At 53.4% G+C, this 21685-nt stretch overlaps 1 pseudogene; it reads left to right on the plus strand.

Annotated features, from left to right (window-relative positions):
* The first annotated feature begins 12728 nt into the window (after window positions 1-12728).
* LOC124974630 (CCR4-NOT transcription complex subunit 4-like) overlaps window positions 12729-21685 on the plus strand; it is a 40973-nt pseudogene continuing 32016 nt past the window's right edge.

A 21685-nucleotide genomic window follows, 5' to 3' on the forward strand; every position in this document is an offset into this window, starting at 1 on the left:
AATATGGAAGAAGGAGGTTTGTGAACACGGACTACCCGCCAGCAGCAGACTAAGCCCTTGACCCACGTTCCTCTTTTAGATCCTAACAGCCACCCTCAGGGTGGGTAAACTGAGGCTCAGAGGCAGTAGAAGCCTGAGTTGAACTAGGATTTAAGTCAGGCCAGGATGTCCACCTTCCTCACACCCAGTGGCCTTCTCCAGGGACCTGTCCAGCAAGCCCACCCAGGCCTGTCCTTGGTGGCTGACAAGCAGTTGAGTGGGTTGTCAACTGACCAAATGTTCACGAGACAGTCTCCTCCAAGGACATTTGGGTTGTGGTATTTTCTCAAGAGCATTTAGAAGACACTACTGTCTCGTAAGGACACTTTTTAGAAATATCTGTCTTCTTTCTCGCTCTTCTGTAAACAGAGATCCATTCTCTCACACTCTCCTGCAGTTTTTTAAGAATTAATTGCCCTTTCTATGGCTTTGGTGTGTTTGTGCTTGCGAGCCCCCTGGCACCCTTAGTCACAACAGCAACATTCTCTATGAACAGAGGAAACTTGAACAGTCATTAAGCAGCAGCGAACGTGGAGCATATTCATGGGTAAACAGTAAGTTGGGGGAGAGAATGCTTTTCTCTTGCAAAGTGCATATGAAAAGTTGATCCAAACCAAGATGCTGCCATAAATTCATTAATTTTGTCAAATAGCTGGGAGCTAGCAGGGGCGACTGGTGAGAGCAAATCAAAGGTGGCCTGGACACTGCCCACCAGATTCAGAGGGCAGGCTGGGCCCAGCAGAGGGTTGCACAGCCCCACTCTAGCCCAGTGCCTGGCCGCTCTTCCCTGGGCTTCCTTGGGTCTTGGAACCAGGGTCTGGCTCAGGCTTTTGGTAGCCTGGGCCACGGCCAGATTCAGAGAAGAACTGGATGCTGGGCTGAAGGGCGGGAGGCTCAGGCTGCAGTTTCGAGTGCACCCTTGGTTCTTCCCCTTCCTGTTGGACTGTGGTCCTCCTGGGGCCGCTGGTCGGGTGGCCTCCTCCTTCCTTGCCTCCCCACCTCCCCTGTGCCTGGCCGCAGTCTGGCTCTGGTCTGTTTCATTTGGCTCAGGCTGCAGGTGGCTCTCTCTGTTCTGGGACTGGATTCTGTTCAGGACTGGGGGAGGGGTGGCCTTGGGCCCCTGTGAGTACCCGTGTGCACACGAGTGTGCCCCGCACCAGGCCTATGCACATGTGTGAGTGGGCGTGTGCCTGCGTGTGTGCTAGATGATGGGAGCATGCCTGGGACCTGTGCTCGTGTGCAGGTGAGTGTGACACCTGCGATGGATGTGTGAGTGTGCTTGTCAGTGTCTGCAGCACCCGGGCGCAGGTGGTCGCAGGCATGGGGGGTCACTGGTGTCACTCAAGGCTTTTGGCCACAAAGAGCACTTTTCCTTCCCACAGGGAACAAGACCCAGCCTCATGGAGACAGGCAGGGCCCTCTCCATCTGTGTGCCCCTGCCCTTCCCTGTCCCTATGTCCCTCCCGTCCCTGTCCCTCCTGGCTGGCTTCTGGCCTGCCTCTTTTTCTACCCTGATTCCTTTCCTGGCTCTCAAGCTTCAGATCACCTGCTCACCAGCTCCATTCTTCTTTCTGTTTCTCACATTTCCATCCCTCCCCAGCCCTGTCTCTCTCCCTCCTTCCTCCTGTCCTCTGTGACTCCCCAGCATACACATGTGCACACGCACACAGATGCATGCACACACACACAGACGCGTGCACACCCTCATCCTGTAGAGTCTGGGATTGTCAGTGAGCAGGAAGCAAAGGAGGAGCACAGACACCTCTCTTTAGTCTGTCACAGATTCTGCGGGGCTTGTGGTGACAAGGATGCAGGCTGCCGGTCCTTGGTCCAGGGCCTCCTCCTCACTGCCTCTTGGGCCCACCCTCTGCCAAGCAGGTGGCTGCTCACCATCCACCCCTGGTGCCACTGGAGGCCGGGCCACCGTGGTTAACCATTTATTATGGAGGCGACTATTTTCAATGTGTTCCACATGATTATTCAGCAAAGCTGCAATTTGGCACTTGTTCTGGGCTTGAAGAAATCGCTTCCCCAGAGGTGACCCTCAGTGGGAGTTTGCATGTCACCACATGAGGAATGACTGCAGCAGGCATGATGGGTAGACTCTCTGCCTCCCCTGACCTCAATTGATTTCCCATGGTGGCAGTGGGGACAGATGGAGTTGACACAAAGTGCTTATAATTTCCGCTGAAAGGCAGCAGAATGGTAATGGGGTGCTGGGCTCAGTCTGGGAGGCTCTGGACGCAACCTTCAGGCTGGAACATCTGTTGGGGGTGACTCCATGACAGGGATGGCCAGGCTGTGGGTGGTGAGGGCCGACACAGGAGGGAAGGGGACAGAGCAGCCAGGTCAGGCAGGAAAATGTCCCCTCACACATGCCAGCTGTCCAACAACCTCCCATCCAGCTGCCAATGGTCCCATCCGTGATGCCCAGTCGCTGGTGAGAGGGTAGACCTGGTGCAGCCAGGTCACAAATCCAATGCTGAGTGCACAGCCCAGCCCTGCACCCCCTGTGACTTGACCCCACTGTTGCACCTGGGTCCCCGCCTGAGAGGCAGCAGTGTCAGCTCACAGGCCCCCATGGAACATCTGTGAGCCAAGACTAGAAAACCTGAACAGGGCTGTGCATAGCAAGTGCTGCACAGGCATCATTAGCATTGCCACGAAGGCCATCTCATTTTATTGTATTTTTGTACAGGGGATTGAACTCAGGGGCACTCAACCACGAAGCTACCTCCCCAGCCCTATTTTGCATCTTATGTAGACACAGGGTCTCGCTGAATGGCTCAGGGTCTCACTGTTGCTGGGGCTGGCTTTGACCATGCCATCCTCCTGCCTTGGCCTCCCAAGCCTTGTGTGCTGCTGTGCCCAACCTGTCAATATTCTGTTTTAAGGAAGCAAGACTCAGGGTTGGGCTGGGCTCAGTGGCAGAGCACCTGCCTAGCATGCCTGAGGCCCTGGGCTCATCCCCAGCACAGAAGAAAATAAAAAATATCATAAAAGCACAGAAGACTCTGGTTTCCATCAGAGAAGTAATAATGTCAGGGTGCCAAGATCCCAGCATGCCTACTGCCCATGCAGAGCTCTGGCCAGCTGGAGCCGAGCAGGGACAGAACCTCACATTCTTCCCCCACTCCTGGACTGGCCCTTGCCTGTCTCCTCCCTCCTTTCCTCTGCCCCTCAGCTCTCCTACATTGCTAGATAACATGGCAGCCTGTTGGTCCTGTCCTCAGGCCCCTGGAGGCATGACCAGGTGGCAGAACCGGGGCTCAGATGTGACAAGGTCCAGTCGTCCTGTCTCCTGGGCAGGTGACCCCCATCTCTAGGCCTCAGTTCCCTTCTGAAAACATGCCAGATGGGTGTTTGGGAGCTGGGTCTTCCTGACCCCGGAGGCTGCCTCTCCCCTGGGATAGCAGGGAGGCCAAGAGCCATTCACATAACCCACTGGAACAAAGGGCTTCCAACTGCAGAGTTGACCTCATGGGGTTGGCGAGGCGGAGCCAAGGAGAGGAGTGTTCCCAGGGCGCAGCAGGGGCAGGGGCTCCCTGGCCTCACCCTTCCTGGCAAGGCTGGTTGTATCCAGCACCTGGACACCTCTGGCTGGTCTGTGCTGCACGTGCACTTAAGAGTGGCCGCAGGGTCACCTGTGGTGCCCTGAGGTCAGGGCTCTGAAGTGTCTGTGTCCTGCGGAATGCAGCAGAGAGGACTCTCAGGGAAGCGCGACTTGTGGGTGCGACCTACTCCGTGATCTGCTTCTCTCTGGGGACATGTTCTACCTCGCACCTCCTTCTGCCAGAATGTGGCTAAGCTCAGGCTGCACCTTCTGTGGTCCATACCCTGAACCCAGGGATGCCACCTGCAGGTGGCTTCCAGTGACCAGGGGAATGTTGTGTCTATATCTCGTCAATGTCACACATCAGAACTGGCCATCTTGTCCCGCCATCCCCTCCAAGATGTTGGAGTGTAAGTAGCATGGAACTCTTGGTTCCCTGCTGAGACTCCCTCCAACCCCAGGAGTAGAAGCCCCCAAACTCCCCCTAGGTTTCTCCCTCTGCCCTAGTGTCCTGGTTCTGGTTCTCTCAGGAGCAGATTTGGACACGGACTCAAGGGCAAGATGTATTTGGGGAGAGGGTCCCAGGAAGCCCCAACAGAGGAGTGGGAGAGGCAGACCAGTGAGTGGGGGGCATGTTATAGAGCCAGTGGTCACCGTGGGCAATGGGGCCTTATCCTGCAGACATGTTCTAGGCAACTCTGTGGAGAGACCCCTCTTTAATTCCACCAAGCAGGGAGGGCCTGGGGTATCCATACTCCATCTCTTAAGGGTCCTTAGGGAGGAGTTGCGTTGGGTTGGGGCGGGTGAATTCCCTGATACTTCGTGTCCTCCCTGTGGATCTCTGGAACCATCCCTAAGACTCAAGGACACCTGCACTGGGCACCTGAGTCAACAACCGTCCAAGGGATGCTTGCCTCTTCCAAGAGAGTCGCTGGGCATGCCTCCCTCCATCCATCTACCTCTTTGCTCATGGAACTTCCTAGGCTGTAGTCAATGCTGCTGCCCCATGTTTTTGCACATTTCCCCCCATGATGTCATGCTTCATGAGGCCACATCTGACTGTCTGTGTGTCTGCTGCCCCATCCCATGTTCCAGCTGTGAGCTCTATCAGATAAAGCCACATCTGATCTGACTCTGCATTCCCAGAATAAACGGTCAACATCAACAACACAGCTCCATCTCCATGGAGGCCCATGGGAGACACCTAACTGTGTGACTCTGAGCTGCGAGTGAGACCCCCAAACCCTCGCAAGCAGCAGACACCACAGGCTGCCAGTTTTCCTGGGACTCGCCTTGGTGCTAACCCCACCCAGCCCAATTTCAGGAAGAAGAAAGGGGAAAGAGCAGCCACACCCCTGTGAAGATGGAGGCCCTTGCTCACTGTGAGTGGGAACAGATGGATCTCAGGTAATCCTTGGCAAGATGTGGTGGGAAGCCAAAAGCTCCTTGGTGGATCTTGACGGTCAAACCCCAGCATAGCTCTAGCTTGGTTTCCATCCTGCTGTCATCTGTGATCTTTGTGACAAGTTCCCTGACATCTTCTGGGCTCTGATTCTCAAAGGTGGCCACTGGTCCGTGGATGTGAGATAGGAAGGGAGGCCCGTGCCCAGGAGTGCCAGAGTGAGTGTATTGGGGTACAGCACCTTGGTTACCATGCCCAGGACGTGGGCAGTGGCCACTTCCTGTGGAGACAGGAAGTGAATAGGAGGGTACAGGGGAGCCATTTTTATTTTTTCCCAGAGCAGGATGGCTGTGGTTTCATGGCAGTTCTTACTGTTTCCCATTCTGAAATGTTAAGAAGGGAGAATGTGTTGCTCTCTGCTGGCTCTTGCTAAAACACCTCACCTCCCAATATTGGAAGAAATTTCAGGGCAAGGAATAAAGAAGATGAACCCACACAGAGGCAGAAGCATGGGGTCTAAGGAACTTTCAGGTCCTTCTGAGGAGGGTGTTTCTTAATAATGCAGCAATGCTTCCTAGCAAAGCTCCCTGCTCGTTGCTGTCATGAGGTGGTGACATATCTACCTCACTTTAGACCAATTCAACATATGGATGCCCAACTGATTTCTCCCATGAAAGAGACCTCAGCAGTAATCACTGAATAATGGTGGTTCTGAGTGGGAAGAGCACTTTGGGTCTAAAGTGGGTTTTTTTTCTAAGTCACTTTTTCAAAAGGATGTTTGTCATTCATACGACAAATAATGCTTACGTGCCAGACACCGTTCCAAGTATCTCTCCAGTTCTCATTTAATTCTTGTAGCAGGCCAAGGGGAGCTACTGTGTTTATCCTCATTTTACAGATCAGGACACTGAGGCATGGAGAAATACGGTAACTCATTCAAGACCAGGCCACCAGTGTGTTGAGGTCCAGGTCCCTGGTCTTGCTTGATATTTTTTCCACTTCAACAATGGGAAGGAAATTGGCTGGTTCCTGGATCTGGCCATGTTGGAGAGACCTGTGCTGCCCCTTGTCATGGGTGTGTGTCCAAGAAACATGATCTTCTCTTTCCCCTTTTCCCTTCTTGTCTGTCCTACTCACCTTTAGAATCTGTGGAATGGGAAATGTGTTAGTCAACTTCCAATGACTATAACAAAATGACTGAGACAATTCAGAAAAAAAGGTTTATTTGGGCTTATAGCTGGGAGGTTCCAATCCATGATTGATAAGCTTCATAACTATGGGCCTGTGGTGAGGCAGTGCATCTGTTGGGAGCTCATGACAGAGAAAACCATTCCCCTCCTAGACAGGAGACGAAGAGGAAGAGACCAGGGTCCCTGTGCCAGGCACAGTGCTTGACTTGGGATAGGGCACTCTGTGTACTGATCACAGGAGCAGCAGTGGATTGAGTGGCCCAGGTGGCACAATTGGCTGAGGGAATGAACACAGATTCCCTTCCTTCTGTGTCCATCAGTGTTTTGTAGCTGTGACGAAAATATCTGACAAGAGCAACTTAGAGGAAGGAAGATTTATGTGGGGTCACAGTTTCAGAGGTTCAGTCCACAGTTGGCTGATGCCATTGCTTTGGGCCTGAGATGAGATGGAATATCACAGGGGAGGATGTGGAGGAGGGAGGCTGCCAGCTCATGGCAGCCAGAAGGGGGATGGAGAGAAGACAAACCCGTAAATGCAAGGCACACCCCCGGTGACCTACTTCCTCTAACGAGTTCCTGTCTCCTGTAGTCTATCCAGCTGTCCTTGGATCACTTCACTGATGAGGTCAGGGTCTTCATGATCTGAACCTTCCTGCACTGGGGACCACGCTTCCCTCACGTGAGATTGGGGGGACATTCCAGACCTAACCATCATATTTAGGAAGGTCTAGCTCAGGGGTTCCAAATTTGTGAGAGCTTCACATTGTTTTGTAGATCTTGCTGCCACAGAGTACTGGGCCGGCCCCAGGGGGGTCTCAGTCCATGGGTCTGGGGGAGCCCAGGAATATGCCCTCCTGCAAGGCCCCAGGTACCAGTCTTGGGATCACACCGTGAGATCCACCAGTCTTAGCAGCGGGTTTGCTGGTTCTCCATCTCAGCTGCACATTGAAATCATCTGCAGGAATTTAAGACAACTCTGGTCTCAGGCTCCTTCCCCAGAGATGCTCATATAATCAATCCGGGCCTGGCTGGGCACAATCCAGGTTTTAAAAAACTTCCACCATACGTGAAATGCACTCTCCACACAGCCAGAGAACCCCTGTCTGGGCATTCAGTTTTTGTCTCCTGACCTTGACTTTCTCTGTGGCTTCGTGGGTTGGAGAGCTCATACGTCCCTTAGGTCACCTGGGTTCCCCAGTCCCCACCTCCCGAACTCCCCAAAGTCAGCTCTCCTGAGTGCTATGGTTCTTGCAGGCAAACTTCTTCTCTGGCTGCTTCCTGGAGATTTCATGTTTATTTCTTGACACTGGGAGACTCCCGCCCTACCCTCACCCCACCCTCTCCTGCCCTGTATGCTGTGGTGTCTATTAAGAGCAGATGCTAAACTGTTTCCAACAGGCCTTGAAACTAATGCACTGCAGAATGGACTCAGAAGGGCCTATTTCTTTGTGGGCCAAGAGCGCCAGTGAGGTAATGCTGAATGGAAACCTGCAGAGAGTGGGAGTCGGGACTGGGGGGGGGGCTTGGTGGTTAAATCAACAGTTAAAAACTCACCCCATCATTTTTTTATTATTGGATACTTTGGAAAGATACTTTCCTCTTCAAATGCAGTTGGAAATCGGTTTGGTCAGAAGTCGGTTGGAAACCTCATCACCGTTGCCCCTGAAAGCTCACAGGCTCTGTCAGGGGAGGAAGAAAAATGACCCAGGTCCCCTGCAGAAGTCGAGGTGACAGGGCCAGGAAGGGGTGGGACAGGGTTGCCTGGGGCCGTGGCTATGTGATTTTTCAAAAATGCTGCCTGTGGTCCACATTTTTACATGGGCCTGAGTTTACAGAGGTTTAAGGTGTGGATTTGGGGGCGAGGCCACAGGTCTCCTCTGATTTCAAGGAAGAAAGCGATGCAAGTTTCATACGTTCTGCCTCAGCCCCATGAGGTCTTTGCTGTGACTCCATTTCAAGGAGCAGATAGAAACCAAGAGCCAGGCCTGATCTCCTTTCACAGACCAAGACAGACTCCAGCAGGGGACAGAGGGTTCAAGAATGTGCTACCAGTGGTGGCTTTTGAATTGGTGGTTCTGTTTCCAATAGCTTCAGAGAGGGCAAACCCTGGGTTGCAAGCAAGACTCTGGTCTGAGTTGTGTGACCTCAGAAAAGTGTCTGGGCCTCTCTGAAATGTATTTATTTACTTTTGTTTGTTTGGTTTTTTTGTGTGTTTTAATGGGAGGATCAGGGCTTGTCTGTAAGGAGTCTTGGAGAAAATGCAGATACCTGGTATCTGATACTGTAAAGCGTATGGTCAGTGCATGAGAACTCTCCCTCAGTCAGGGAGAATTGTGGTGGAGGGGAAAAAAGGAAGGACGATGAGAGAGAGTGAGAGAGGCCCAGAGGAGGATGCAGGAGGGGGCTGTGTTACTTCTGAGCTGTGCAGAGGTCAACTCCTCTCTCCAAATCTGGGTTCCAACCACACTGGCATCTTACTGGCTCCCCCTTTGCACAAGCCATGCTGGCTGCCTGGAACATGCCCTCTCCTCCCCTCACCTGGCATATTTGTCTTCCTTTGGGTCTCAGTGCCAGCACCTGGGGGGGCATTTCCTGACTCCAGGCCATGCCAAGTCCCCTTTCATGACAGCACAGTCAAGGTCCCCATCACTTGAGCTCCTGTTGAGGATGCAGTTGGACACTGACCCTGTTAGATACTGTTACTCTCCCCACCAGACCGAGTCCCAGCACAGGGACCAGTGCCCAGCACAGAGAGTGCTTAATAAATATTGGTTTCATTATTCAACTGCTGAACCTGTCCTCAGGTCCTGCCACCTTTAACATGCCCACCAACACATGATGGGGTGGTTGACAAGTCCCCATGGGGCACCGATGCTCTTATGTAATTCCCATAACCATTCTATGACTCACAGTTTAATTTTGGCATGTATACCTTTGGAAACAGAGGACCAGTGAAGGTAAAGGTTTTGCCTGAGGTCACACAGCAGTGGTCCAGGGGAAGAGCAGCCAGGACTAGAATCCAGCCTTTCCACCTGAGCATGGGAGCTTGGCACTCAGTCACAGGGCCCCGGGGACTCAAGGGGACTTGCTGGGTCTGGGGTCAGGTTCAGATGCAACTGCATCAGGCAGTGGGGAGGTCTGGAGGCAGCATTGGGAACAGATTGGAAGGGGCACCCTGACACCTGGCTGGCTTAGGCAAAGTGGTCGGTCAGCCTGGGCATCCTTGGGTAAGTCCCTCTCTGTAACCTCAGTGTCCTCATCTACAGCATGGGAACACTGTCCTCCTTGAGGGTCCGAATCTTAGGGTTTGTCTCAAGCCTGCTTCCAGGTGGGGTACCAGGGGCAGAGTAAAGGATCTTGGGAAAGACCAGATCAAATGGAAAGAGAGGCAACTAGACTGAGAGGTGAGGACTCCGGACCCAGCTGCTAGGCTCAGTTGACCATAGCCGTTCACTGAGAATGGTCCTAAACATGAGGGCAGGAGCAATGGCAATCTCTTTGCTTCATGCTGCTCCGCCCTGTGTTCCCTGCTCAGAATGACAGATCTCATGGACTCCCCACCATGTTTTCAGAGGTGCAGATCATTGTACCCTTTTTACAGATAAGGGAACTGTGGCTCAGACACACCACAGACCTGCTGGTCTTAGTCTGTGTTGTGCTATGTCATCAGCTTGGTGACCGACTGGTCCTTCGATAGTGAGAAATGAAGATGACTGAAGCTGGGGACTCAGCGAGAGTCCTCCTCCCTGTGACTCCCACCCAGAAGGGGCCTCCTCTGGGCTCTGCAGTCCAAGATCCACCTGATGGGAGCAGTAGGACTTCTCATGAACCATCCTGGGCACCCACTGTCTGCTGGACCCACAGCCCCAGAGGGCAGGCTGGGTGGCAGGGATCTCTGTGCCCCACAAGCCCTGGGAGGGTGGTGGGGTTTCCTGCACCTCACTCACTCTGCCAAGGTGAGTGCCTGGCGCCTAACCCTGGGGAGCTGGACTGAGTCTGAGAGGCTGGTCTGGGGTGTGGCCACACCTAACCAGACGCCCAAACCAGGCTGGTGGCTGTGTGGCTCCAACCCCAGACTCCACCTTCCCCAGCCCTCTCCTCCTCTGAGTTCCTGCCACTTCTGATAAGGACATGTCACTGGGTTTGGGCCCACCCTGATCCAGCATGCCCTCATCCTAGTTTACTCCCGAAGACCCTATTTTTGAATAAGTTCAAATTCTGGGACTCTGAGCAGAGGTGACTTCTGGGAGGGGGTGACACTATTCAACCCACCATGGGGGGATATAATTGGCATTCTGAGAGTAAGTCAGCAGGGCCTGGAATCCTTTGCAGGAGCTAATTGCTGATCAGAGCGGGAGCCACTGTCACCTGGATGGGGCTGCCGCTCTAAGTGACTGTACCTGTCAACTTGCTTCATCTGCAGAGTGACTCTGTGTGCCTGCACCTTGACCCCATTTTACAGATGGCTGTGGAATGCCCAAGGTGCCCCAGCCTGGGACGGGGCTGCAGCAGCATCGACCAAGGCCCTGGCATCGGGGCTGCGCCGTGGGGGACCCACTGGGCCAGACAGGTGGTCACTTGTTGGGCAGTGCACAGTGGCCAGACCCTGTCTGGATACAGAGGGCAGGAATCATGTCCTGGGGTGTGACCATGGCCACCAAGTGGGCAGATGACCTTCCAGGCCTGGCTCCTGTCCCCACCACCTTGACCAGGCACGGAGGCAGCCTGAAAGTAAACAGCTTCTGAAACCCTATTCTCATTAGGCTAATTTATGAATAAATTACCATATTCAATGGCCTTATTTTTACTGCTCCTTAACAGGCCCATGATAGGATGATAATTACGGGATTTTAAGTGGCTAAAGGCAGCTGGGGCATCAAAGGCAGTTTTTACTAATCTGTTTATGGCAGGGAAGGTGAGGGAGGGTGGAGGGACATGGAAATGTTGAAATCACACTTTGGGAAAAAAAGGTTTAATTGTTGAGTTATTAGAGAGGAGGAGAGGTTTGCAATCTGAAAAACGAGGAAACTCGGAAAAACAAAAGGAAATAATTAGTCTCCCTGGGCGCCCTGCCCTTCAGGGAGCGGGTGAGCAGAGAAGGTGGGTGAGCCAGGAGGGCAGGCAGGGTCCCAGGAGACGTGCCAGGCTCTGGCCGACCTGGGCTGGGTCCTCCACTTGGCTCCTGCCACCCCGCAGTCAGGGAACCCGGCCCCGCACTTCCTGGGAAGACCCTTCCTAGCCTCTTGGTGGAGAGACCCCAAGCTGGGCTCCTGAACAGATTCCTGGAAGAGCTGAGTCTAGCGCTGTCACACAATGACAGCGGGGACCCTGGAGTCATCTTTCACCTGATCCATCTAGTCCAGCTCCCGGCTGCGCCACGTGGGCATTATTTCACTCAGCCCTTGCCGGGGTGTTAGGAGCTGGTAGTTACGCCTAGCACGCATTGAGTGCTTGCTGTATGCTTCCTTCTGGCAGGTGACTTCAAGGGCTCACTTGGATGAGCCCATGGGGTGGGTTACTATTGTTCCATCTCCGCTTTGTGGAGGTGGAAACTGAGGCACAGAGAGGTCAAGTATGTTTTTCAAAGCCACACAGGGCTCAGCCCCCGTATCCCTTTGGGGCGCCCACATTGTGTCCTGCTTCTGGGATTTCTTCCCTCTCCTGGAACTCTCAGCAGGTGGGCGGGCTGGGCTTAGGGGGTCCAAGTTGGGGAAGGAAGGGAATCTTAGAGAGGGCAAGCCACCTGCCTGGGGCCACAGAGCGTGAGTTCCAAGCTGGAAGCTGACTTGCCCCGAAATGGGACTCCTGGGGGAGCAGGTGGAGAGACCATGTTGTGGGGCTCTGCGGGAGCCACGCCCCAGGTCTGTGGGCGCGGGCCGCGGGTCCAGCCCTCTCCCGCCCACCCGCCCGCCTCCGCGCGGCCAGCCCTGCTCACCAGCCCTCGCCCCAGCCCAACCATCTTGCGCTCGGGTTTTGTACGCAGCCCGCGGGAAACAAACACGCTCAGCCTGACAGTGGGAATAAATATCGCGGCGATGTTGATTAGCATTTGATCCCAGCTGGGGCCCTGGGAGCTGGAGTACTGGAATGTCCTGGCAGTTTTTTATGCTGAATAGTTTGATTAGATCGGCGACTGAACCTGCTGCTCCTGGTGAGATAAACCCTCCCGCAGACCAGGGAGGGCGAGGGAGCACTGCTCAGGGTCCGCTGCCCCTGCCCTTCACCTTCACCTCTGCGCCCCGACTCCGCCCCTCCCGCCAGGGGCGCTCGCTCCCCTCTCTCACCTTCTCCTCTTGCTTTCTTCTCCTTTCCGTGCTCCCCTCCCTCCTTCTTCCAGAGTGGGAATCCTCCCCTTTCTCCTCTCCAGGGTCTCTGCCATCGCCTCCCTCCCGCCCCAGCTCTCATCCCCTTCCCCTCCCCTCCCGCTTTCCCTCCCCCTCCCTCGCCTCCTTTCCTGCCCCGCCCCCATCGCCTCCCCTTCTGCAGCCTTAAATACATCATTTAATCAACTCCACAATTTCAATTTCGCATATTTGTTGGCTCGATGTCTGCCGAGGCGCTGAGGACCCCACAGATCGCGGGCCTAGTGACTGGGCCTCCAGGCCTCGCCCCTCCCCCACTGCTGCGGCCCAGGAGGGAGGTGTGGCCCGGCCCCTCCCCCACCCGGTTCTTTCTGGCAACTGTCCATCAGCCCTGGAGATGTTTCCTCCTATCATCAGTGTGAAATTACCGGAATGGACTCAAGATCTGCTTATTCCAAATTCGGAGGCAAAAGCTCCATTTGAAGGGTGATAATCTCCATTTAAAATGGTAACAACCTTGCAGGTAGAGGAGATGGGGAGGAAAGGGGACATGGCAGTTGGAGACAACCCAAGGAGAAGGAGTGGGTCCGGTTTTGCCTTGGACAGCCGCTTACAAAGCCCCTTTCTACCTCCACCTAAGAGGGTGCCCAACTTTGCCTGAAAACTGCTGATTTCCTTTCCTGCTGGTCCTGGGGCAGGATGGCAGGGGGCTCCCCTTTAGGTGGCTGTCCCCTTAATCTTACCCTGCGGAGACCCTGCTGCAGTAAGAGCACAGGGCACTGGCTGGAGCCTCTGCCTCTGGCCCCTGTGCAGATTTAACTATGGCTTCCCCCAGGCTGGGGTGGCGGTCTGAGCCCCATCAGGGATGGGGGTTTTCACATCAGCTGGTTCCTCAGGAACAGCCTCCTCAGGAATCCAGGTGTCCCGGGGCTGGCATGGGGCTGAGCTGAGTGCATGTGCTTCACATGGGGGACTGGGCGAAGGTGACATTCACCCTGCTTTGGCCACTTGTATGCCCTCAACAGCCTCTGGCAGCCAGGTCTCCTCACCCGAGGAAAGCACGCTATGCCCTCCTTGGGGACCACAATCAGGGCTATTGAGACGAAGATGGGGACCCTGCACGCCCCTCCCACCCTGGCCTGAGATCCTTTTTTTTTTTAGTACTGGGGATTGAACTCAGGGGCACTGGAGCCACTGAGTCACCTCCCCAGCCCTATTTTGTGTTTTATTTAGAGACAGATCTCACTGAGTTGCTTAGGGCCTCGCTGTTTCTGAGGCTGGCTTTGAACTTGAGATCCTCCTGCCTCAGCCTCCTGAGCTGCTGGGGTGACAGGCATGTGCCACCTGCTGACTCTAAGATCCATTTTAATGACTGTGTGCCGTCCTGCTGGCGGAGCCAGGTCTGCCTGTAGGTGTTGGAGACTCTGTTTTCCTGTAAGCAAATGCTGTTCAGGGAGGCAAGTCCCATCTGCCCAGGTTGCGAGCGTGGCCTGCCTGAAAAGCCCATGGAGCCTTCCTCAGTTGTGGCTCCTCCTGTTTTACTGGGAGGCCCTGAAACTCATTCTTGGCAGCACCTCTGCCATCAACACATCCTAACCACTGTCTGCTGGCTGAAAACCAAAGTGGGCCTCAAGTCCTCAAGCCCTGGGCTGGTTTCTGGAGGGGACCTGGGGCCCTGGCTGAGACTGGAGTCTGTGTGCCCAGAGTCCCGTGCTGCCGGAGCAGAGTGGACTGGTGAGCGAGTGCTGGGCCTTGGCCATGAAGGAAGGAGGGGACGACGACAGGGGCCTCTCCTTTTCTCGGGCCCGGCCCTGCTTCCCACGGCAACGCTCTGAAGTTCCAGAACACAGGCGCCAACCAGCAACAGGGCACAAGGGGTTTGATCTGCACACCGCAAACACCTCCTGCAAAAAAGGGCGTCAAACGACGCCCCTGGCGGCTGGGATGAGATGACGGGGCACTGGGCAGTGGGACGCTGGGCCTCCTCCCTCCCTGGCCGCAGACTGGGAGCAGGAGAGGCAGCGGCCACCTGGCAGGCCACACAGTGCCTGGGTAAAACGTGGCGCTCCCCCACAGCAAGGATGGGTTTTGATGCAACTGCAACAAGACAGGACTCCTCCTGGCTCAGGTCCCCGTGCGTCCACTCCAGATCCAACTTTGCTCCCTCCCTCCTCCTGCCGTGCTGCCTGGCTCTCAGGGCCATGGCTGGTCTGAAGGTGCAGGCGCTCAGCAACCAAGGGACAGAATCGAGATGCCCACGAGTGTTCTCGCATGGGCCCAGCCACTGCAGTGAAGGGGGGACATGGGGCAAAGTGGGGACAGGGCACTGTGTGGCACCTGGCCCCTGGGCACAATCGACTTGTTGTAGTGAATGGGGAGGGATGAGGGGGACAGCAGGAAAACATGGAAATCAATGACCTGGTGTGAATGTATGGGTCACAGCAAAGAGCCTGGAGCAGGAACTCCCACCCTTCTCCATGACAGGCTCAGATGTCCACTAGGCTTTGTCCTCTTTCTCATGATGCACCTGTGGCTTGAAACAGGTACATCTGCCTAAAAGAACATTCTGTGACCAGGGGAGCTTGGGAAATACCAGCATCTAATCTTCCTCCTTCTCTCCCTCCCATTCATGCACCCTTCCATCTGTACTTACATCCATCCCTCCATCTGCCCATCCATCCTCCCAGCTGCCCATCCATCCTCACATCTGTCCATCCGTCCCTCCTTCTGTCCATACATTCCTCCATCTGTCCATCCATCCATCCCTCCATCTGCCCATACATCCTCTCATCTCTCCATCCATCCTCCCATCTGTCCATACACCCTTCCATTTGCCCATCCATCCCTCCATCTGCCCCTCCATCTGAACCTTGCCTCTTATGCCTACAAACAGTATTTTCATATGGAATTTGATGACTACTTAATATCTACATAAACATGTAAGGTTCTAAACTTGGGGAAAACTTTTAGTACTAGGTGAATTTCTAACAGGTAAACTCCTACTCATCTCACAAAGCCCAGCTCAAATTGTTCTTCTTCAGGAAAGTCTCCCTAGCCAGCAGGCCTGGAGTGAAGGGGTCATCTTTCTTTTTCTAAAGCATTAATTCATTCTCAAATGGAAAACTCATCAATTAATTAATGATCTCTCTACTACACTGAACCAAGTGTCGTCTGAGGGCTGGGGCCATGATGTTTAGCTCTGACATATTAGGTGCTCAATAATCGCTTGTTGGAAAAGGAATGAATGAATGACGGACCTGCCGCTCCCTGTATTCAGGAAGGACTTCTAAAAGTGTGTGTGAAATTCCAAGCTATAAATTGATTCATATTTTTAAATGTACTAGAGGGACTTGCTATTTAAGGGAAACCTGATGTAAATCCTTTTTATAAAACAAAGACATCCTGAATAATGTGAATAATTGCTCCCTGCCATGCCTGTTTATAAATTGAGATTTTTAAGGATCAGGAAGGACTGGTGTATTTCTAAAAATAAGTAAAATAAAACTTAACTTGACAAACATGTGTGAAGCGCAGACTTTGGGCCGAGCTGGGTGCTGGACGTGGGTGTGGTGTCAGGGTGGACCCCCAACCTGGGGACTCTCAAGCCCAGTGGTACTTTGGTGAAGGTGACATAGGGACCTGAGGACCAGCCTGATCTGCTTCATTCAAATCCTGCCTTCCCAGCTGGGCGCAGTGACGCAGGCCTGTCATCCCAGCGGCTCGGGAGGCTGAGGCAGGAGGATCGCAAGTTCAAAGTCAGCCTCAGCCGAAGTGAGGCACTTATTTAGACCCTGTCTCTAAATAAAGTACAAAACAGGACTGGGAGGTGGCTCCATGGTCGAGTGTCCCTGAGTTCAATCCCCAGTACTCTCCCCAAGAAAAAAAACAGAGACAGATGGAGGCTGGTCCCCTGCTGTGGGTTCTGTCTCAGCAGCTTCCCAAAGAGACCCACGGTGGACAACAACCAGGACCTGCATAGTGTCTGTCCCCAGACTGCTGGGGGCTCCTCGAGATGATCCTTCTATCCATCCAGCGAGGTCAGATTCCCAGGGCCCACAACTGGAGCCTCCTGCACCCTCCTGTGGCTTATTGGCACCTGCGGGGGAATTCAGACCCTGATCCTGTGTCTGTCTGACACACACAAAGGCTTCCCGGATCTTCCTTCCTGTTGCCTTGGTCTGAGCAGTCCTGGGGGGCAGGGATCCTCATCATTCCCATTTCACAGATGCCTTGACTGAGGCATAGAGTCACACCCTCACCCCAGGTCACACACCTCTCATGTCCCAGGGTGCCATTCCCAGCCACCCCGCCATGCTCGGTGGCTTGACCCTTTCCTTAGGGGCTTCTCTTTCATTCTCCTTTGACAGAAGCGTCCCCATGTTCCATGCCTCCCTGGGGCTCACTAACAAGCTCTAACAAAGAGAAAGACAGGAAGAGGGGCCCAGGTTCAGCAGCCACCCGCCAACTACAACATGAGGCCGACTGAGCCTGTGGCCAAATCTGGGAAAGGCTGCCTTGGGAGAAATGGCTTTCAAGGGACCCAGACACTTGCTCAAGTTCTTGGTACAGGCAGGTCACTGAGCAAGAACTTAAAAAAAATTGGTCTTTGGACCACCTGACATCTCCAGTCAGTTCAATCCAACTCGGTTCAAAACCCACTCAGCAAACAGCTTTAGTGTGACTGACAAGGGGCTTATCGTGGTGCTAACATGGAGAATCTCAAATGCCAGACAAATGTATCAAAATTTTATGATTTTTTTATTGGGGATTTATTCCTTTAGTTATATTTCTTTTCCCTCAGACGCTTTATCCCAAAAAGGGTTACAATTCCCAAGAAGCACTTCTCTGTGAGCACAAAGAACTAATTAGCAGGTTGGGGACTCTGTAAATATTCATAGTAATCTGTGACTTGGTGAGCATCGGATTCTGCCCTCCCAAAAGCTGCATATTTATAACTTGTGAATTCTTAAATATTTACAAATTCACACAATCATCGACAAACTATTTCATCTGAGAGCTCCACACAGACTCTGGTTTTGTAAAATTCTGATCAAATCTCATGTAAACTTCCTGGGTGACAGGCAGAGAGGAATGCAGCTCAGAAATCACCATAAGATCCCCCATATTCTATTGGGTCCGTTACTGATTTTACAAGAAGAACATTCAGCTGAACTGGGCGACTCTGTTATGTGGTGGGTGGCCAGATGTTCTCAACAACTGTACATGTATTTATAGCAACGCTCACGGAGGATGCATCTTAGCAAAGGGTTTGTGGGGGCAGTGCTGTCCCATGGGGCTGGGCTTGGCTGTATGGAGCTGCTGCCCACATGTGACCTCGGGCAGCTCTGTGACACTGTCCGCACTCTGGATCTGCATCCCCTGCCTCCGATCTGGTACCTGTACATGAGCAGTTCCTCCAGGGTCACCTCGAGGGGGCATTGGAGTGAGGAGACTGCACCAGCTGTCCTAGGTGTGCACACAGCACCAGCCTGCAGGAGCCCCCAGCCAAGCCAGAGGGCCGACCTTCTGCGGGCCAGGGAAGAGCCAGCATCACCTGTTCACTGCTGTCCACCCATGCTCAGATGGGCAGTTTCTCCCAGAGCTCCTCGTGCAGGCACTCTATGAACGGGGAGGCTGAGGCCCCCAAATCCACTCATTCCTGTGCTGGTCACTCTTCCTGGGACCTTCACAGGGGCTCCTGTGACGAGCTGGCCCTACCTGGGGCAGAGTGCCCACACACTGCAGGGAAGCACCTGGGCCCACTGTCTTGAGGGTCATTGGCTTGTTTCAAAGGACACAGCTTCCATTCTGGGAACAAGCCACCAACCCCGAGCTCAGAGTGGTCATTCCCTCAGTCTCAGATGTCAACAGCACCTCCTCAAGGGGAACCAGTGCCTTCTCAGACACAAAGCTACACACTGGAGTGCAGAAGCCCCTCCCCAAACACTGGAGTGAGTTCTCAGGGTGGGGGTAGTGAGGCAAGGCTGATCCTGAAGGGGAGAAGGAAGGACTGGGCAGCCCCTGAAAGCTGCCCTCTTGATGGTGAGATTGTACTAAGCTCCTGCAAGGTAATTGTGGGGTACAGTCATGTTCTGTCCACCATGAGAGCTGCTCAGCTACAGCACAGGAGGAGACTTGATTTTGTGCACTTACCACAAGTAGCCAGGGAAAATGATCTCCTTAGTCGCTCCTCCAATTTTAATCAATTGCTCATTATTTTCCCCTTGCCGACTTATTTCCATGATTTCTACCACATGAAATGACCGAGATGCTTCATGAAGTGTGGCCTGGCAGAGGGACACCCTTGCCAACCCTGCTGTGAGGGTCCAGCATGTCAGGTCCCCAGAGCCCGAACACACCCACTGGCAGCAGGTGGTGTGGGCAGCTGGGAGAGGGTCTCCATCGATAGCATGAAAACTGTTAGCCAGGTGGAAGAAGGAGCAGCTCAGTGCCTGATCCGTTCATGAGCTGTGAACAGCATCAACTAACGGGTATAGAGGCTGGCCTGGGCTCTAGCCGTGTCACTGTTGGCACTTTGTTGACTGCCAGAGTCCACAGGACTGTCAAGGAGCTGTGACCAACCCAGGCAGGACAAACTTCCCAGGGATCTGCTTCCTGGGTTGCATCTCCCTCATTCTGGGCCAAAGGCCTGGCCCAGGGTAGGCTATGGAGCCTGCAAAGCAAAGGTGTTTCAGGGACATGCTGGTATGACTGGGGACAGTGCAGCGCCCGTCTTCCAACTGGGCCCACATGGGTGGGCAGTGTGATCTCAGGGGCAAAGGAAGGCTCCATTGCTCCTGCAAGAACCAGGGAGCTTTTTCACCTCCTCCAGGTGACTGAGACTCTGCAGCAGAGGCAGACGCCTCTGACCTAAGTGAAATAAGCTTTCTGTCCCTGTCACAAACTCACTCTCTTTCCTTGAGGAGAATCACTAATAGATTGACCTAGAAGATTTCCAGATTCTTGCCCGAAGGTTGACTTTCTTAGAGGAAAAGAAAGAAAAACTATGAAACCTCTGGTTTTCTGAGGCTGGGGTGGAAGTTGGGGGAGGGGACACAGTGTGCCCAAATGTCAGCAAGTGTAGAGAATCCTGGGCCACACCCAGAGAGACATGTTCCCCTTGACCAGTGTTCAGGACTTGGTGTATCTAAGGGGAAACTGAAGGACACTGACCCCAAAGCATCCCTAGCCACAGGCGAGATTGGAGACCTGTGGACTGGACAGTACCTTCCTCAGTGACCTGGAGGGCCAGCATGGGGTGGGAAGACCACTTAATGCCTCCCAGATCTCCTGGGAAATTATCAAATGTCATACTCAGCACAGTTCCCATTCACTGACTACCCAGAGCAGGAGTTAACTGCCCTTGTCTTCGAGCACCTTTGTGTCTGGTCCTCTGGGCAAGAATGATCCCCCCTTTAGCATCCAACCTCTGCCTGATGGTGGTGGTGTGGGCACTCTATGGGCTGTTGAAGGGCACTGTTGTACTCTCTGGTCAAGATGCTTGGTGACCACCCTGCCTCAGGGATCGGCAGCAGCAGAGCTTGCTGCTGACTTTCCAGTTGGGGTCTTGGCCCAGGCTGCTAAACAGCAATTGCTAAACAGCAATTACCTCCTTTGTGGGAATATTGTAATCAAGGATAAACTCCACATCAGCAAAGTGAGTGATTTTAGCCCAAGGCCTTCATAGGACTAGGACACTGCTGAGTAATTCCCAGAGGTATCTGGAAGCAGCTCTGGGGACAAACACAGAGCCTTCACTTCTAGCAGGTAGCATGGGAACACAGGGGAAGTTAACCCTGACAGTCTCCTTCTGACATGAGAAGTGGACAGAAGGCACCTGTGTCCATGGTCCTGAGAGACTGGAGACACCACTTGGTGAAGGGCTTGGTCCAGCATGGCTCTTGCTCATACATGCACAAGACTGTCAGGGCTGCAGCATCCAAGTGCCTCGCCCAGGGTGGTCAGAACAGCAGGTGTTTTTTCTCTCACAGTTCAGAGACTGGAAGTCCTAATCAAGGTGCCAGCTGGGTCCTTCTCACTCCCAGGCTCCAGGGAGATGCTTCCTGACCTCTTCCAGCTTCCATGGTTGCTAGTGATCCTTGGCATTCTCTTGCTGGTGTTGACTGTCTCCTTCTTCCCTCTTGACATCGTCCTCCATTGTTCACATCTGTGTGCCCAAGTGTCCCTTCCTGTAGGACAGCAGTTGGTTTGGATTAGGGTTCGCCCTACTGACCTCTTCATAACTCAATTTCCTCCATAAAGACCTTACCTCAGAGACGCAGAAAAGGGATGTGTTCTAGTTCTTCAGGAGAGTTGTGGAAATTCCTCTCTGGGGCCACACCAAAATGCAATCAGCAGCTGTTTCCTAAAAGTTACTTGTGGATCCCGAAGCCAGAGCAGTAACCATTTTTACTCTGTTACATTGAAATCCCCTGGTCTGTTTCATGCAGGATTGTATACTCTCGGCATTTAAATATTTTGGTTTCCTGGGTTAGGTAGATATTCAAGTATTGACAAAATTTATTAGGCAAGATTTTAAAACATCACATTTGTTCAAATCACCACAAATTCCATCAGAAAAGCCTGGATGTACTGGAGCATTTCAAGTTCACAGTGGTGGGTACAAGTTTTCCAAAATTCTAATTTTCACTTGCACTCTCAAATTTCAATATTGCAACAAATTCCAACTGTTATTTCCTCTGAAGTGGTGTCCTGGAAAATGTCTGTCAAACGACCACTCTGAGTGCCGTTTTGTCTAAAGGTCCTTTCACACACAGGTGTTCCCTGAGGACTGGTGCTGGAGTCAACTCTTCCTGGTGTTTCTTCCTGGAGTGTTTGGTTGCTACAGAGCCACCTGGTCCTCCCATCGTCATCCAGCCAGGTGCCCAGGGTTGAGTTCCATAGTCAGGATATTTTACACGTCACCCAGAACATTCATAAGTGCAATGGGCTCTTCCCCACAAGCACATGGCTGGGAAGAACACTAGGGCCCCCAGTGTGGTGACCCTGTGCCAGGCTTGGCTGAGACAGCTATCTTACCACAAGTAGCTGAAAGTCAACACACTGAGAAAGGCACATGGTGCAGATAGGGTGCAGAGGGCTCTATGCTGGCTGGCCCCGCTTTGGCAGGTCAGGAGCTGAGTAGCTAGCAGCATCTCAGCTCAGGGGCCAGACTGCAGGCATCAAGGTGGCCATCGGC

The sequence above is a fragment of the Sciurus carolinensis genome, unplaced genomic scaffold, assembly GCF_902686445.1.
Source record: "Sciurus carolinensis unplaced genomic scaffold, mSciCar1.2, whole genome shotgun sequence".
In the NCBI taxonomy this organism is placed as follows: domain Eukaryota; kingdom Metazoa; phylum Chordata; class Mammalia; order Rodentia; family Sciuridae; genus Sciurus; species Sciurus carolinensis.